The following is a 7,442-nucleotide window of genomic DNA, read 5'->3' on the forward strand; positions in this document are numbered from 1 at the left end:
ATATATGTATATATATATACACACACACACACACACACGCACGCATACATATATATTTCAAATAATAATTTCAGTAAATTACTGTGCAAAATTCTAATAAATATATTAATAAAACTATTTTAAATTTTGGGGTGGGCAGACCCAACAATTTCACCACTCAAAAAGCATTAGATAATATAATTAAGCATATTTAGTGTTGATATTTTTTCTGAGTTCTGCATGCATATATATACTGTATATATATATAGTAAAGCATCTCAAACAAAAAGATAAAGGAAATGGAATGGATTGACTAAAAAACTGGCAATATTTGTTTTTGTTTTTTTTCTTTCAGTCGAAGGTGCTGGAACGCAGTAATGGAACATCCTGGGTCAATTTCAGGTGGTTTTGTATGTGTATGTGTGTGTGTGTGTGTGTGTGTGTGTGTGTGTGTGTGTGTGTGTGTGTGTGTGTGTGTGTGTGTGTGTGTGTTTGGTGTGCCAGTTAATTAAAAATCTCTTTCAGTGTGCTTCAGCTTACATCAGGAAGATGTGAGATGTTTTTTCTCTCACAAGACTATGGGTGTGGGAGGCTGTGGAGGTTCAGCACATTTAGGTCTGTAGTCGTCTGATCAAATCCTTTGGCACAACAGCTGCTCTGCCACCAAATTTCAGACTTTCAAAGGCAGTTATAAAACTGCTTGAGCCTGTGTGTGTATGTGTGTGTGTGTATATGTGTGTGTTTGTGTGTGTGTGTGTGTGTGTGTGTGTGTACTCAGATGGGGTACTGAAAGAAATTTCATGCTGTACTGCATATATGTTTCCAAATTAAGGACTAATCCACACTTCCCAATTTCTATAAAATCAGTGATTACAGATACAGAAACATCTGCTTTTGGAAACCTCATCGCTGTACAACACATTTTTAATTGATAATATTCCAATATCAGTTTTGATGTAAAGCTGTATTTGTGTGATGTCAGATACTAGTGGATGAGCACATACGACCATCTGGAATCTATAGCGAGTACTAGAAGTGCACATGTAATTCAATTTCACTAGGTTTCAGGTTCATCTCCTTTCTATTCTCCTACTCTCTTTTTCACTGACACAGACTGCTGGTGTCTCAAAACAACTTTCATTTGTTAAACTTTGGCTCACTCCTATCTCTAGTTTCCTATGACAATATCATTATCACTAATTCAGGCACCAGATCCATTAGACACTGAGACACAGATGACTCAACTACCTGTGGGACAATTTTGAGGTCCCGCATTAAAACATGGCTAGTTTTTATCACCAATATTGCTCTATATCACGCCTTTATGAAAGTTGTTATGAAATGTGCATAATATAATAATAATAATAATAATAATAAGTACAAAATTAAGGAGCATACATAAATAAATGTATAAATAAAATAATAAAAAGGGGAGGTATTTGTAATTGTAACGCCAAGCCAGCAGGGGGAGCCCTCGCCCGAGTACTGACCGTGCTCCACTCCCTCTGCTTCCTCTGCTTTCACTTCCTGTTTGACTCTCATATAAACTGAGACCAGTCCATGTGCTGATCGCGAAGTATTTCCTGTGTATGATTCTGCCTGACTTCTTGACTCACGGTATTTGTACTCTGCCCCTTTTGTTCTGGCGCCTGATAGGACTGATGTTTGTGTTTGGACTCATTGCCTGTCTCTCCACTATTGTCTCTGCTTCTGCCCTTGTGTATGACGAACAATCTGCTTGCTTCTCTGACTTTGACCTTCTGCCTGATTACCGACATCTGTTTAAAGCCTTGACCTTTAATAAACTTCCGCTCTTGGATTCTAACCAAACTCCAGCGTCTTTGTTACAGAATACTTCGCCACCTATGAATCCAGTGGAAATGTCGAATCTACAAGCAGCATTCTCATGCCAAGCTGAAATGCTCCAGAAATATCAGGAACAACTCACCAAGCTGCAGACCGTCAACGAACACCTGACGTAGGATCTCTCCCTCCACCCGCTCCTAAGACCGTAAGTCTCGCTCTTCCTGAAAAATTTGACAGTACCGCTGAGCAACGCAAGGGCTTCATTCGCCAAGTACAAGTTTATCTGGAACATCAAGGAGAGAGATTCGAATCAGAGGGCAAAAGTGCGCTTTCATCATGACACTGTTGACGGGCAGAGCTATCGACTGGGCAGCAGCCGTTTGGGACTTGGATTCACGCCTGAGGAATTCAGTGACGTACTTCATTCAACAACTCCGTGAAGTGTTTGAATATCCTCACGGCGGAAAGGACGTTTCGACACAGCTCATCAATCTGACACAAGGTAACCGTTCCGCTGCTGAGTTTGCCATTAAATTCAGAACGCTCGCTGCCCAGAGTGGATGGAATGATGTCGCTTTAAAAGCTATGTTTCACAAAAGTCTCAACGGCGATCTTCAGGCAGAACTTGCACGCAAGGGTGAGGAGTCCTCCTTCTCCGATTTTGTCACACTCGCCATCAGGATTGATAACCTCATGAGACAAGCTCCTAAAAGGAGAAGTGGAAAAGATGGGCGAACCAACGATCTCACACCCAACCCTGTGGAAATGTCTTCCCCCCTAAGGAACCCATGCAAATAAACACGTCCCGACTATCTGAGAGTGAAAGAGAACAGAGACGACATCAACGACTGTGTTTTTACTGTGGTGAATCAGGCCACCGCAGTTTAGGATGCCCCCACAAGCTTCAAAATAATTCCCCGGTAAATATTGAACATTTTGCCCTTTTAAGCAACAAGTCATAATGAAATCTTCAAGGACCTCCTGAATAAATTTGTGGTTGCATACATCGACTATATCCTCGTATTTTCCAAGACAGAACATGAGCACATTTCCCATGTTAGAACAGTCCTTTCTCGGCTCTTAGAGAATGAATTATGTCAAGGCAGAAAAGTGTGAGTTCCATGTTAATCAAACTTAGCTAACAACGCTTTCAACGCATTGAAGGAACGATTCTAACGATCCTAAAACATCCTGATCCGAACGAACCATTCATACTAGAGGTGGATGCCTCAGACTGTGGCATAGGTGCTATACTCTCTCAGAGACAAGGACAACCAAGCAAATTGTATCCATGTGCTTTCTTCTCCAGAAAACTAACCTCCGCTGAGCGCAACTATGATGTTGGAAATAAGGAACTACTCTCCATGAAAGCAGCGATCGAAGAATGGCGTCACTGGCTTGAGGGAGCTCTTCATCCCTTCCAAGTGATTACAGACCATAAGAATCTTGAATATATAAAGAGTGCCAAGCGTCGTGAACCCTCCTCAGTTCCTGCAGTGGACGACTGGATTCAACGTAGTGAGAGGGTGTGGGACAGTGCTCATGTCCATCTCCAGCAAGCTGTGAGAACACAAGACTTCCAAGCCAATAGACGATGTTGCCCACACCCTCCCTACCAACCAGGACAAAAGGTCTGGCTCTCCACGAAGGACATCAAGTTTTGGCTACCAAGCAAGAAGCTCAGTCCCAGGTATGTTGGCCCTTTCAAGATACTAAGACCGATCAATGATGTAACATACCAATTGGAGCTTCCTGCTAACTATCATATCTCTCCCTCTTTCCATGTGTCCCTCCTCAAACCCGTCCACTCAGGAGCTGACCCTGGCCATGAAGCCCCAGAACCACCACCACCACTGGACTTTGATGGAACTCCGGCATATAGGGTGAATGTGTTACTGGACTCGAGACTAAGAGGGGGTCAGCTCCAGTATCTGGTGGACTGGGAAGGCTATGGACCTGAGGAGAGGTCATGGGTAGCCGCCCCAGGACATTCTGGATCCATCACTCATCGAGGAGTTTCATCGAGCCAGACCCATCTGTTTAAAGCCTTGACCTTTAATAAACTTCCGCTCTTGGATTCTAACCAAACTCCAGCGTCTCTGTTACAGTAATCTTCCGCCAACTCTAATGTTTAACTCTATTTAAAAGTTATTATAATAGTTGTATATAGTATTATAGTTTCCCTTTCATAAACATTAGGATTGAAATTGGTTTGAAGACAGAAAATAAGGCTTTTTTTTCATACACTTAAACTTGAACTCATCATTTAAAGACTAACAGATATAGTATGTGAATATAGTGGAATATACACTGGAATATCCAGTGAGCAAACATTTCTGTATACTGGAGGAATTTTGACAATGAAAAAATGGCTGATTCTCTGGGAAATGCACTATTCAGAGGAGATGGAAACATCCACGAACTCACCTGATTTATTCTCTCTTTTTACTCATCCTTTTCCTGGCTGTGTTTAATTCTTTCCTCATTTCCTCCATGCAGGACATCTGTCTCACTGAAATACAAAAAAAAGGCTTGAGATGCCATGTGAAAAACTAAAGTCTCAGTCAAGTCAGTCTAGAGTCAATTTGATAAACCAAAAAATTTGTCCCCTGCACTTTGTTATTATATAACAATTGTATAGTACATGCTGTTTTTTTCCAGCTAGCAGAAAGATTGTGTAATATTTTTACAGAGCAATAGATATGTTGAAACAACAGGATATAATTTTGTACATTTCTGTCTTATTTTCCCATGTTAATTTGCGATTGAAAAATGGATTATAAATTTGTACTTCTCAATATACACTACCATTCAAAAGTTTGGGGTTTGTAAGTCTTTTTTTTTTCTAAAAATAAATTAATACCTTTATTCAGCAAGAACACATTAAGGTGACAGTAAAGAAAAGTATGATGTTGCAAAATATTTCGGTTTCATTTAAATTCTGTTATTTTGAACTTTATCAAATAACCTTTTGCCATCACAGGAATAAATTACATTTTAATGTTATTTGTTTATATATTAAAATGGAAAACAGTTAACTGGATTTGTAATAATATTTTGCAAACAAATAATTTGTATTATATAACTATAATATATAATCTATGCTCTACAGACTACTATATAATCTGTACTCTGACTATAATCTATAATCAGTATTCTTTGCCTAAAACATAATTTGCTCATGACAATACAAGTAGGGTACAAATAAAATAACAATGAACAAGCCATAAGTGATTTTTGGTGCATATTCTATCCCCTTCACTTCCGAGACGTTTGCTACACACCTGCACACAAATCCACAAAATTACAATGATTTATATAACAGTTTAATGATTTATGAGGCTCTCTGCGGGTACTAAGGGCCTATAATAAATATGTGTGACTGAATGTGTTTGTGTATGCTTACAATTTTACTAGTATAACCAAAAGATGAAACATTAAAGGGTTATATGATGTTGCTAAAAAGAACATTATTTTGTGTATTTGGTCTAATGAAATTGTTTATGCTGTTTAAGGTTCAAAAAACACATTATTTTCCACATACTGTACATTATTGTTTCTCCTCTATGCCCCACCTTTCTGAAACGCGTCGATTTTTACAAAGCTCATCATTCTGAAAAGCTAGGTGTGCTGTGATTGGCCGAATACCTCAAGCGTGTGACGGAAATGTTATGCCCCTTACCATATTGTGATGCCCTGTCTGGCTGGGCTGACGAGACAAAAACATGAAAACCCATTATAAACGAGGCATTCGTTGCATCCAGTGGGGACATAATTATGGATTATAATGACATTTTCGCATGCTCCGCTGGCATTGAAGTTAAGCTGTTTTTCATTGACATAAAGCTGTTCATATGGCTGAGTCGACCATGAATAAATTCACGTAGCTTTGTACATTTGAGCAATTTCAGTGGTTTAGTGCTCTATTTATTCATGTGTGTATTCTATAGTATTCATGTGTGTGTTTATGAGTACAGCAGAAGGCTGTCTGTGGGTTAGACTTAGTGGGCACAGTGAGAAAACCAAAGCAACAAACTGACAGTTCAGCTTCCAAATGCTCTCACCAGGGACAGAAGTGAGGGGTAAAAACATGAAAGCGATAGGCAGACAGAAAGAGAAAGCATACACCATCCAGAAAAGAACTAGTGTGAACCTTTTATTTTGTGCCTATCTAACATTGTTCTTGATTTCAAGCACCAGACGGAGAACACATGTAGCTTAAGTTCCCAGTACCACCAGTCATGTATAGCATATTATACAAGTTACTTCCAGTCCTCTAAGCTGACTGGCTTAATATTTACAGACCAGAGTGTGTGAGCAGGGTGGAAGTGGAGTGAGGAATGGACTTTTTCCTTTTTAAACATCGAAGCATCAGTGTTTTACCCTGCTATACAAAATAAAAATGATTTTCCAAAGATTACTGGAGTATGTTTGACAAGAAAATACCATTTCAAATGTCACGTTTAATTAAATTTGTTACTTTCGATGTGTGCCATGTCTTTGTAATAATTTGTGAAATTTATTTAAATTGAATTTCTGAATGAAAATTGTTTCAAAGGAAATCATACACCACATTTGCCGCCAAGTTTCTAATTTCTTTATAGGTTTCACCAATGAGTATGATGTGTGAAATGGAAAACCTGGCGCTAAAGTGGAGCAGAACGCTCTCTGTCACTCCATTCCACTCACCCTGTTTCAGACCGGCTTTCACTTTGTGCACTGATGCTTTGGCTTCTTTAGCAATTAACTACAATGTGGAAAAAACTATAAAAACCAACTGCAGTTCTTAATAGCATCCTAGCTGGGATTAGCTGCACATTGTTGTTCATGCTATACACTGATCAGCCACAACATTAAACCCACTGACAGGTGAAGTGAATAAAATTGATTATATCTTTACAACAGAGCACAGTGCATCGCTGTTTACGGAGTATGGGGCTGCATAGCCGCAGACCTTTCAGAGTGTCCATAATGAACCTTGTCTACCGCAGAAAGCATGTACAATGGGGACAAGAGCATCAGAACTGGACCATATTGTTTAGGAATGGTTGGAAGATTTCAAGAAGATTTCAAGGTGTTGCCCTGGCCTCCAAATTCCATATTCTATTCTATCTATCTATCTATCTATCTATCTATCTATCTATCTATCTATCTATCTATCTATCTATCTATCTGTCTCCCTTTGTCTTTCTTTCTCATTCTCTTTTTGCCCCTCCTGTTGGGAGTGATTTCAATTTCACGCTCAGCTGGGACACATCATCCACTCCAGCTTCACACCTCTCCGTCAGCATGCTGTAGGCTCCCACCAACAAGTTCAATCAACATCAACAACACATGGTATGCATGGAAAGATGAACACCTATTTATATGCATATGGCTATTATACACACTAGGTGGCTGATGGCGTCTCACAAATGTGGTTATAGATGAACGCATGACAGCCTAAATAGAGCTTAAGTCTTACAACTATCTTGAAGGTCAGGCTACACCTGACGCCTGGGAAAATATGTTGAGAACATATGAACAGTTCACATAATAAGTAAGAGAAATACAGAAATGCTGAAAGAAGAGATGAGGTAATTGTCAAAAGGATACTACACACATACTATATTGGACAGAAAGTATGTGAGATTAGGAGTAGTATGTTCCATCCATCA

General features: G+C 39.4%; 1 protein-coding gene across 3 annotated transcripts in view; it reads right to left on the minus strand.

Moving 5' to 3' along the window:
• LOC107558341 (disks large-associated protein 1-like) overlaps positions 1-7,442 on the minus strand; it is a 155,917-nt gene that overhangs the window by 90,062 nt on the left and 58,413 nt on the right. For all 3 annotated transcript variants that reach the window (XM_016241997.1, XM_016241995.1, XM_016241998.1), the window contains exon 2: positions 4,213-4,297. The gene's annotated coding sequence lies outside the window, so the exon portion shown is untranslated. The remainder of the gene's footprint in view (positions 1-4,212; positions 4,298-7,442) is intronic.

This window comes from Sinocyclocheilus grahami, unplaced genomic scaffold (assembly GCF_001515645.1).
Source record: "Sinocyclocheilus grahami isolate Dianchi unplaced genomic scaffold, SAMN03320097.WGS_v1.1 scaffold641.1, whole genome shotgun sequence".
NCBI lineage: Eukaryota > Metazoa > Chordata > Actinopteri > Cypriniformes > Cyprinidae > Sinocyclocheilus > Sinocyclocheilus grahami.